Genomic DNA, 11,938 nt, shown 5'->3' with positions numbered 1-11,938 from the left:
CTATCTCTCCCCAATTCAGACCATACTTCACGCCGCTGCCCAGATCATTTTTCTACAAAAACATTCGGTCCATGTTTCTCCACTCCTCAAGAACCTCCAGCGGTTGCCTATACACTTGAAAGAAGGATTTCAAGCACTTAATAGACTTATCCCTTCCTACCTTACCTCCCTGATTTCTTACTACAACCCAGCCTGCACATTTTGGTCCTCTAATGTCAACCTATTCATCTTTCCTCGATCTGGTCTATCTCTCCGCCAGTCTCTTGCCCGCATCCTGCCTCTGGCCTGGAACGCCCTCTCTTTTCATTTCAGACAGATGACCACTCTCCCCACCTTCAGAGTCTTATTCATTCAAACAATCAATTGTATGTATTAAGCACATACTGTGTGCAGAGCAAAGTACTAAGCGCTCAGGAGAGTACAATATAACAGGGTTGAAAGACACGTTCCCTGTTCACAATGAGCTTACAGATATTAATGGCACATCTCCTCCAAGAAGCCTTCCCCTCCCAAACCCTCATATCCTCCTCTCCCACACCTTTCTGCATCACTCTTGCAATTTGGATTTGCACCCTTTATTCACCTCACCCTCAGCCCCACAGCACTTAAGCACGTATCTAATTTGTTTATACAAGTGTCTGTCTCCCCTCTAGACTGTTAGGTCTTTTTGGGTAGAGAACATATCTAAAACTGTGAGCCTCATGTGGGACAACCTGATTACCCTGTAAATCTACCCCGGAACTTAGAACAGTGCTCTGCACATAGTAAGCGCATAACAAATACCAACATTATTACTAACTCCGCTCTATTGTATTCTACCAAGAGCTAGTACCTTCTAAGCATTACTAAGATCACATATCCTCCAAGTGGCCTTCCTCGAAGTCCTCTTTTCCCCGGCACACTCTCCTTCCTGTGTCATCTATGCATTTCAGTTGGTGACCTTTGGATATTTGACATTTGCCCTTCACACAATCCCGCAGCACTTAAGAACATATCTTTAAACTACATAAGTACTGATTCATTCAAATTAATGTCTATGCCCCCCTCTAAAATAAACAAAATAAATAAATGATAGTATTCATTAAGCGCTTACTATGTGCCAACCACTGTTCTAAGCACTGGGGTAGATACAAGATGATTGGGTTGTCCCACGTGGAACTCACAGTCTTCATCCCCATTTTACAGATGAGGTAAATGAGGCACAGAGAAGTGCAATGACCTGCCCAAAGTCACATAGCTGACAAGTGGAGGCGCCGGGATTAGAATCCACGGTGTCTGCCTCCAAAGCCTGTGCCTTTCTACTAAGCCACGCTGCTTCTTCTAGATTGTAAGCTCTATATGGACGGGGAACATGTCTGCTAATTGTTGTACTGTACTCTCTCAAGTGCTTAGTACAGTGCTCTGCACATGTTCAGTGCTCAATAAATACGATGGATTGATTTCTTAGTACAGTTCACTGCATACAGTAAGTGCAAAACAAATATGAATGATTGATTAAAGGACTCCTTTTGCTCTCAAACCCTTTCCTTTTCCTGCGTTTGGTTTCCTTCACTGAATGGCTGAGCAGAACATTCAATAGAACAGACTGGTTCGTTTTGAAACATTTTGGTAACTCCCTCATCATTTTTATTAACATAATGAATGTCAATATGTCATCCAAAGTGAATTGTTTGTGGTTTTAATTTTTTTTTTCAGGGTTGGCTTGGCAGTGGGACCGTTCTCACATCTGCTCCACTCCGATCATGGCTCCCTCGTACGGGGACTAGCAGAACCCGACTGATTAACAACGTGATTGTTTCATACAAGATATAATCAGGCTGAGGAATAACATGAGGTGTCTGTCTCCTTTCTAAACGAACAACAAGAATAGGCAACATAAAAGAGGATGAGGGGGGCGGTTGGGGTACTGTCTAGTACACAATCAATCTCTAGTGATCTTATGGAGTCTGCCAGATTTATTAGTATTACAGAGGTGGTGTGGAAAATCCAAACAGACATGTTCAGGGGCATATTAAGCACCACTTTTTTTGCCAAAAACTGTCACATCTCTCGTGCCATTATGGGAAGCCTTCTCTTGATTTTCTTTCCCCATATTAATCTTTTAATATCAGTAAGAGTGCTTTACTTTGGGGGGGGATGTTTTCAGGTGGAGGGCTATTTCCTCAGCCAGTAAAAGTTCAATTAGAGGCACATTAATTCTTTCCATCCCTCAGGATACCCTCTTTCAGGCCTTAGGAGGACATAGCTTCCACAGCCAAAGAATGTCAGCCTGCTGTCTCAAAAAGCTCAAGTGATTTGAAGCATTCCTTTGTTGTTCCCTCACTCCTCCTCACCCACGTCCCACCTCTGTCCCCGAACTGCCTCCCCCTTCATAACCGACAGATGACCACTCTCCACACCTTCGAAGTCTTATTTAAATCACACCTCTCCCAAGAGGCTTTTCCCAACTAGGCCCTCATTTCCTCTTTTCCCTCTCCTTTCCACATTACCCTTGTACTTGGATTTTTACCCCCTTTTCACCCTACTTCAGTACTTATGCACATATTTGAAATTTATTTTAGTGTCTGTCTCCCCCTATGCCATTAGGGCTTCCCATAGGGTCACAAGAAATGTGATACAAACCTTTTGTGGGCAGAGAATGTGTTTGCCAACTCCATTTTTCTTGTACTCTCCCAAAAGTTTGGTACAGTGTTCTGAACACAGTAAGTGCTCAATACATATGATGGATTGATTGATGGCTCCCAGGGGTAGAATAGCCTGGATGGGGGCTGGGGTAGGGGCACCTAGGGGCACCTCTCTCCTCTTACCCTGGCATATCCTTCTCTCCCTGGGGTGGCACAGGGCAAAGGATCGGAGGAACGTGTTGAGCCAAGCCGTGCCTTTTCAGAAAGCTGAAGCTGCTTCCTTTGACTCATTCCACACTGGAGTGAGACAAACAAGACTGTAACATACAAATGAGGCCTTTGTCTGGGAAAGCCTGTTAGAGAAGATATGAATTTAGTAAGGCTTTGAAGGTGGGGAGATTGGTTGCCTGTTGTATATAAACTGGGGAGAAAGTTCCAGGCCAGAAGGAGGACAGGGGCAAGGGGTCCACAGTGAGGTAGATGAAATCGAGGTACAGTGAGCAAGTCGGCATCAGAGTGAAGGGTGTGGATTGCGTTGAGATAGGAAGTCAGTAAGAGGGGGAGGACTGATTGAATTCTTTTTAAGGGGATGATGAAGAATTTCTGTTTGATGTGGAGGTAGGTGGGCAGCCAGTAAAGGGTTTTGAGGAGTGAGGAGCTATGGACTGAATAATTTTAAGAAAAATTATTCAGACAGCAGAGTGAAATATGGAGTGGAGAGGGGAGAGACAGGAGGCAGGGAGGTCAGCTAGGAGGCTGGTGCAAACGTCAAGGCAGGAAATGATTAATATATGCTCTCAAGGAGCTCACTATCTCTAGGGGGAAGCCATCACTAAAATAAATTATAGGTAGGGGGAAGAAAAGAACTTAAGGATATGCACCCAAATCCCATAGCAGGAGGGAGTGGGGTATTAATGAATATCCAGGACTGAATCAAGTGCTGAGGTAGATATAACATAAGCAGGTCAGATTCGATCCCTAACCCACATCGGGCTAATAGTTTAAAGGGTGCATGGAATTGCTAAAGCAGGGTGAGAAATAGGGAGGGAAAATAAATAATTAATCAGAGAAGGCCTCCTAAAGGTGATGTCATTTCAGAAAGACTTTGAAGATGGAATGAGCAGTGGTCAGCTGGGTGTGAAGGAGGAGAGAGATCCAGGCAGAAATGAGGGTATGAGCCAGAGGCCAGCAGTGAGAGAGATGAGATCAGGGTACAGCTAGTACATTGGCTTGAGAGGGCAGAAATTGAGGCATAGTGGGGGAGAGAAGTGAGGTAAAGTAGTGGGGAAGAGTGAGCTGGCTATTAATTAATTAACTGTGGTATTTGTTAAGCGCTTACTATGTGCCAAGCAGTGTTCCAAGTGCTGGGATAGGTACAAGTTAATCAAGTTGCCCCACGTAGGGGCTCACAGTCTCAAGCCCCATTTTTTCAAGAGGAGGGAACTGAGGCACAGAGAAGTTAAGTGACTTGCCCAAAGTCACACAGTTGACAAGTGATGGAGCAGGAATTAGAACCCACATCCTCTGACTCCCAAGCCCGTGCTCTTTCCACTAATCTTGCTTGGGAATTTCTGCTTGATGTGGTGGGGAATGGAGGTTTTTGGAGGATCATGAAACAGTGTTTCTGGAAAAGTGATCCTGGCAGCAGAAAGAAGTAGAGGATACAGATGGGAAAGACCGGAGGCAGGGAGGCTCAAATGATAGTTGGGTTGGAATATGAGTGCTTGGGGCAGTGTGGTACCATTTGGAATGAAGAAGAAGGGGTAGATTCTAGAGGTGATGTGAAAGAAGAACCCGCAGGACTTAATTACAGATTGAACATGGTGTTTGAAGGAGAGACCAGTAGGGCATAGTGGATACAGCCTGGCCTGGAAGTCAGAAGGTCATGGGTTCTAATCCTGACTCCACCATATGTCTGCTGCGTGACCTCAGTCAAGTCTCTTCACTTCTCTGCTCCTCAGGTGCCTCATCTGTAAAATGGGGATTGAGACTGTGAGCCCCACGTGGGACAGGGATTCTGTCCAACCCGATTTGCTGGTATCTGCTCCAGCATTTAGTACAGTGCTTCGCCCAAAGTAAACACTTGACAAATACCGCAGTTACTATTATTATAGATAACCTCATGGTTGTGGGTCTGAGAGACAGGACTGACGACAGTGTGGTCAACAGTCATGGATGAGACAAAGGAGAGGATTTGGGAAGAACGATAAAGTGTTCAATCTGGGACATTGTTGAACTTGAGGTCTTGGCGATACCTCCCCATAGAGGTGGCCAGGAGGCAGGAGGAAATCTGTAAATGTGGTCGAAGGGAGAGGTCGGGGCTACTGAGATAGATTTGGGAGTCATCTGTGAAAAGGTGGCAGTTGAAACTGTGAGAGCAGGTGAGCTCCCCTGTGGTTTGCGAATAAAAGGGGTCCCAGATCTGAGCCTCAATGTTGGATTGCCTTCAAAACTTTCAAAAATTGAATCCAGTGCAGTTTCCACTATTGGACAGACTGCTATAGTAGGTGGCTTGGTACATAAAAAAGCTGGCACTATCACAAGCCTCGATCAATCTTTCTTGATTATTCAATATTTATTCATGCTTCAGAAGCTTCCGGTATTAAAGTTCTCAGTTTAATAGAGCAAATGTCGTTTTCTTCTCAGCCAGGTGTCCCAGAATCCCAAACGTGTGTTCCTTCTAGACTGCATCCTGCCCAACCTCTGAGATCCGATGCAAAGATTTCATGGTATTTGGGGCACCATTAAGATAAGACACTTAGGGATTAAAAAAAATAAAATATGTCTGGTTACCCTTAGCAACCACTGCATCTCACGCTATTTATGCTTTCTTTTAGCTGCAGAATACCACCTTATTTTGAAGTAGACCTACATGCCTGTACACATATGTTACCGTAGCTCTTATTTAACAGCAGACATTACCAGTAAGAGCAGAAGGAGTGGAACACGACTTTTTGGGTTTTAATTCTCCCTTCGTCATCTAGACACCCTCGACAAATATTTTATTTGCCTTGGATTTTTAAAACTACTCTACCCTGGGGTGGTTTTACAGACAGAAAAAACAAAGAGGGCAAAGCTTTAGCTCTGATGGCAAGTGATGGCCCATCGATGGAACACAAACCACTGCAGCCAATGAATTGGAAAGATGTTTCTCTTTGCACAGTTTCCCTCCTTGCATATTAATTTGTTTCCTTAAAGGTCATAACACTGTTGATGCATCTGTTACTAGAAGACATCGAGACAGAAGGAAAACATAAATTAATTGCTAGAATCCTGTTGATAATTAAAACAATAATGCTTTCAGATTCAGTGGAAACTATTTTGTTATTTTCCTAAATCAATCAGTGGTGTTTATTGAGTGCTTACTGTGTGCAAAGCACTGTTTTAAGGGCTTAGGAAAGTGAGAGTTGGAAGAAGTGATCTCTGACCACTGGGAGCTTATGGTCTTCAGAGGGAGGCTGACATTAAAATAGATTAGGGATAGGGGAAATAGTAATGCATAAGAATATAATAATGATAGTATTTAGAAAGCGCTTACCATGTGTCAAGAACTGTTCTGAGCACTGGGACAGATACAGTCTAATCAGATTGGAAGCAGTCCCTGCCCCACATGGGCTCCCAATCTTACATTAGTATTGTGGAGTTGAGGTGGTTATCAAAGTGCTAACCATGTCCACAGCTAAGTTCATTCATTCATTCATTCATTCATTCATTCATTCATTCATTCATTCAGTCGTATTTACTGAGTGCCTACTACAGGGAAGCAGCGTGGCTTCGTGGAAATAGCACAGGCTTGGGAGTCAGAGGACGTGGGTTCTAATCCCAGCTCCAACACTTGTCTGCTGTGTGATCCTGGGCAAGCCACTTAACTCTCTGTGCCTTAGTTACCTCATCTGTACAATGGGGATTAAGACTGTGAGGCCCACGTGGGACAACCTGATTACTTTGCATCTACCCCAGGGCTTAGAACAGTGCTTGGTACGTGGTAAGCGCTAAACAAATACCATAATTATTATTTTCATTATTAGTATGTGTAGAGCACTGTACTAAGTGCTTGGAAAGTACAAATCAGCAGAAAAGACAATTCCAGCCCTCAGTGGGCTTACAGCCTAGAAGCGGGAAGACAGACATCAAAATAAATTAACAGGCATCAATATAAATAAAGGGAATAATAGATATATACATATCTACATCAGTGCTGGGGGGAGAGATGGAGGGAAGAGCAAAAGAAACATGTTGAGGTGATGTGGAAAGGAGAGGGAGCTGAGGAAAAGGGGGGTTTAGTCTGGGAAGGCCTCTTGGAAGAGGTGAGCCTTTAGTAGGGTTTTGAAGGGGGGAAGAGTGATTGGAGGATTTGAGAAGGGAGGGCGTTCCATGCCGGGGGTAGGACATGGGCCAGGGATCAGTGGCGGGACAGGTGAGATAGAGGCACATTGAGGTTAGATGAGAAAACGTAGGCATACTGCAGTTATGTGACCTACCTAATGTCATGCTGCAGGTATGTTACGGAGCTACAATTAGAACCCAGGTCATATGGCCCGTGTTTTCTCCGCTAGGCCACAGTGTTAATGAAAATAGAAACCTAGAACCAAAAATCCACCAAGAGGATTATTCACCCATGGGCAATCAAAGGTTCACCGCACTGTCAACTAACTCAAAGTAAAGTAGTTGAAAGTTTAAATTCAGAGAGAGTCCTCCAAGTGATAAATTTGCTTTAAACTCCTGGTATAGTCACCGTCATCATAGACAAAGCACAGTTTTGAGGGCTGTTAAACATTGCATATTTTCCCAGTAAATCAGCGCTAGGTTATTTAACACAGGTGTTTCTTTAATTGCAATACTTTAGGAAAATTCAATGTTCAATAGCCCTCAAGTTTTTCCACCTATCGCATGTATTGGTCCATTATACTATACAGAACCACACTATAAAATATGTGGGAACGTTAATGGACTGAAGATCTGATTTTGCTCAGCGGGCTTCGGGTTGTACTTTTCTTGTATTCCTTTAATGTTAAACATATTTGCACATGGAACAAATCAAGTCAAAGTTGCTAATGATGTCATTAGCGAGAAATCCAGATGCCATATTCAAATTAAAACTGCAACTTTAAAGAATTGATCCTTCTAGATAAAAGCTTGGCTTTGAACCAGGAGGAAGTTAAGTATATTTACTCCTATTCTTAGTAAGCACTTAACTACCATTATATTTATATTATTATCATTATTATTATTGTCAGCATACTCTAAAGGTACTAAATACTGCTAAATGGGATTCCTACATCAATAGCAGACTTCTTTTGTTGGGATTCTATTTAAGAAGTTTAGAGGTGAGCATCACGATTTATCTCTATTTTGAAATTAGAATAAATAGTATTTAGTAAGAGGCACTGTCCTTGGGAGAGTACAATAGAGTGAGTCGATGTAATTTATGCCTCAAGGAGCTTACAGTATTTTGGGAGAGATAGGTGAACGAACGTTTTGTAGGTAGGAGGAAGAGGGAAATTGCATGTACTTAAGTAATAAACTATGTAAGGTAGGTTCATAAATGCTGCAGCAAGCTGGGCAAGCAATAAGTGCTTAGGTGGTCCTGAATAATATGGATCAATCAATTAATAGCATTTATTGAGCACCTAGTGTGTTCAGAGCACTATATTAAGCACTTGGAAGAGTACAATATAACAGTATAACAGAGTTAGTAAGCATGTTCCCTACCCACATGGAGTTTGCAGTCTAGAGCTTAGAATATATGTTTTATTATACGTTCAGCTGACTTCTGGGTTTGAAGATGACATTGTCAGTAAGATTTTTATCAATGGGAGGAAAATGGCTGATATGGCTAATGTTGAGCCCCCACATTCTTCAGTATTACATCTGGGTGTTCAAAGTACTTTTTTCAAGGTATAAATGAACCCACACATGGCATAGTGGATAGAGCACAGGTCTGGGAATCAGAAGATCATGAATTCTAATCCCAGCTCTGCCACTTATCTGCTGTGTGATCTTGGGTAAGTCACTTAACTTCTCTGTACTGCAGTTACCTCTTTTGTAAAAATAGGGATTGAGACTGTGAGTCCCATGTGGGACAGGGACTATGTCCAACCTGATTTGCTTGTATCCATCCCAACGCTTAGAATAGTGCCTGGCACACATTTTATTATTATTATGTGTTTACTTCGGTATGCCCAATTGCTCTGTTTGTCACTCCCCTTCTAATCTTTGGTGAAGAATCTTCTTATCAGACATTGGGTGTGGTGCTCCCTTTAACAAGTAGTAATCCTTCCCAGGCCTGTGTTCAACCTGATTATCTTGTTTTTCTACAAAAATGTTTAGGCCATGTATCCCCACTCTTCAAGAACCTCCAGCGGTTGCCCATCCAACGCATCAAACAGAAAGTTCTCACCATTGGCTTTAAACCTCTCAATCCCTTTGCCCGTCCTACTTCACTACTCTCCTACTCCAACCCAGGCCCCACATTTCACCCCTCTAATGCTAACCTTCTCACTGTACTTCAGTCTCCTCTATCTTCCCTCCAACCTTTCTCCCACATCTTGCCTCTGGCCTGGAATGCCCTCCCTCTAATGGCCCCTCTCCCCCAAGAAATCTTCCCCGATTAAGCCCTCCTTTCCTCTTCTCCCACGCACTTCTGTTTCACCCTGACTTGCTCCCTTTATTCATCCCTCCTCCCAGGTCCACAATACTTCTGTGCATATCTGTAATTTTATTTATATAAATCTCTGTCTCCCCCTCTGGACTGTAAGCTTACTGTGGGCAGGGAATGTGTCAATTATACTATCCCAGCACTTAGTACAATGTTCTGCACCTAGTTAACGTTCAGTAAATACAACTGATTGATTATCTTGTATTTACCCCAGTGCTTAGTACAGTCCTTGGTCCAAAGTAAGCACTTCACAGTTTTTTAGTATTGCAAGGGACCCAACTGTAACTGTTTAAAACTGACAGCCGATCCCAAACAATGAAAATGGATTTCTATGAGGTACTAAGGACCACAGATAAAAGCAAGTTTGGGCAATGCAGACTATTTGAAACAAGCCATAGAAGACAGTTTAACTATCTACAGCTTTCTTAAATGTTGTTCTTCATCATGTGATAGGGACTGGGCCTGGGAATCAGAAGGACTTGGGTTTTAATCCTGATTCTGCCACTTGCCTGCTGTGTGACTTTGGGCAAGTCAGTAACTTCTCTATGCCTCAGGTACCTCATCTGAAAGATGGGGATTAAGACTGTGAGCTCTATGCAGGACAGGGACTGTGTCTAACCCTATTAACTTGTATCTACCTATCCCAGGGCTTAGTACAGTGCCTGGCAAATAGGAAGTGCTTAACAAGTATCAGAATAATGAGTAATATAGTCTTTTGCTTGTTCTCAAATCAGCTTTCCCCTACTTCCTTCCTTACTAACAAAAAACTAGTTGACACGATATGATTTTTTGCTAACATAAAGGGTTTTCATAAACAGTTCTGCCGCAGTTGGCAGATAATAATAATAATAATGTTGGTATTTGTTAAGCACTTACTATGTGCAGAACACTGTTCTAAGTGCTGGGGTAGATACAGGGTAATCGGGTTGTCCCACGTGAGACTCACAGTCTTAATCCCCATTTTACAGATGAGGGAACTGAGGCACAGAGAAGTTAAGTGACTTGCCCACAGTCACACAGCTGACAAGTGGCAGAGCCAGAATTCGAAATCGTGACCTCTGACTCCCAAGCCCGGTCTTTTTCCACTGAGCCATGCTACTTCTCACCCTGTAGCGTAGAACGATTGCAAGGCTCTTACCAATATTACAAATTAGAGTAGTGCTGTAGTCTGGGGATTCATTGACCTTGAGGTGATGGCAGGGTGTAGGAATCTAAAGGGTCAGGACTTTCCAGTTATATTTTGGAGAGGAATTTTAAGGTTATTCAGGACATGTTTCTTAGGAAAAAGTTACCCTTGGAATTTACAATTTGAAGAACAAGGTAAAGGTCTCTTTATACTGAGATATTTTAGATATTTTAGGCCTACGAAGCAAAATGTTAGAATTTATCTAGTCTCTTATCTACCATGATACACAGGTAGAAGAGAAAAGAATTAAGTAGGTGATGAAAGGTTAGAGCCTTGAAAGGAATGAGGGGCATAAGAAATCTGAACCGATGGCAATAGAAAACAAAATTCATTCAATGACATGCCCCTTTTAGTTTTCCCAGTGTGAGTTTGGAAGGTGGGTAGAGGGTTGGATAAAGACCTCTCTATCCTTCCAACTGCCCCTTAACCCACTCCCTAACTAAATCTAGATTATCGCATGGCCTGGTGGAGTCAGAAGGATTTGAGTTCTCATCCAGGCTCCATCACTTGTCTACTGTGTGACCTTGGGCAAGTTGCTTAACTTCTCTGAGCCTCAATTACCTCATTAGTAAAATGGTGAGCCCCATGTGGGACAGGGACTGTGTCCAACCTGATGAAAATGCTTCTATCTCAGCGCTTAGAACAGTGCTTGGCACATAGTAAGTGTTTAACAAATACCATAATTATCATCATTGTCATTATCACCACCAGAGTAGGGATGGATAATGATTTTAACTCACAGTCACTTAGCACTTTTAAATAAGTGAATCCTGGTTCTGGGATGAGCTGGAAAGCTCCATAAAGGTTTCATTTCCAGATGGGCAGCCATTCCCCGACTCAGAATCAGTTATGAGAAGCAACGTGGCTCAGTGGAAAGAGCTCGGGCTTGGGAGTCAGAGGTCATAAATTACCTCATCTGTAGAATGGGGATTAAGACTGTGAGCCCCACGTGGGACAACCTGATTCCCCTATGTCTACCCCAGTGCTTAGAACAGTGCTCTGCACATAGTAAGCGCTTAACAAATACCAACATTATTATGGGTTCGAATCCCAGATCTGCCACTTGTCAGCTGTGTGACTGTGGGCAAGTCACTTAACTTCTCTGTGCCTCAGTTCCCTCATCTATAAAATGGGGATTAAGACTGTGAGCCTCACGTGGGACAAACTGATTACCCTGTATCTACCCCAGCGCTTAGAACAGTGCTCTGCACATAGTAAGTGATTAACAAATACCAACATTATTATTATTATTAAGGATACAGTGAGTCACCCCCTCCCCACCACCAATGGTCTTGGGATAATGGCAGACCAGGAAGTGGCTTCCTGAACCCACAGCTGGAACAAAAGTGAGGTAGGAGCCGAAACAGGGGGAGGTTACTGGCTCAGGACCAGCCCGGATCTAATATTCTGCCCCACAATGGCTATCAGAGGACAATTCTTCGACATATTGCATGTCCTAGGTTAGATTAT

Source organism: Ornithorhynchus anatinus, chromosome 6 (assembly GCF_004115215.2).
Source record: "Ornithorhynchus anatinus isolate Pmale09 chromosome 6, mOrnAna1.pri.v4, whole genome shotgun sequence".
Taxonomy (NCBI): Eukaryota; Metazoa; Chordata; class Mammalia; order Monotremata; family Ornithorhynchidae; genus Ornithorhynchus; species Ornithorhynchus anatinus.
This window is presented reverse-complemented; position numbering follows the sequence as displayed.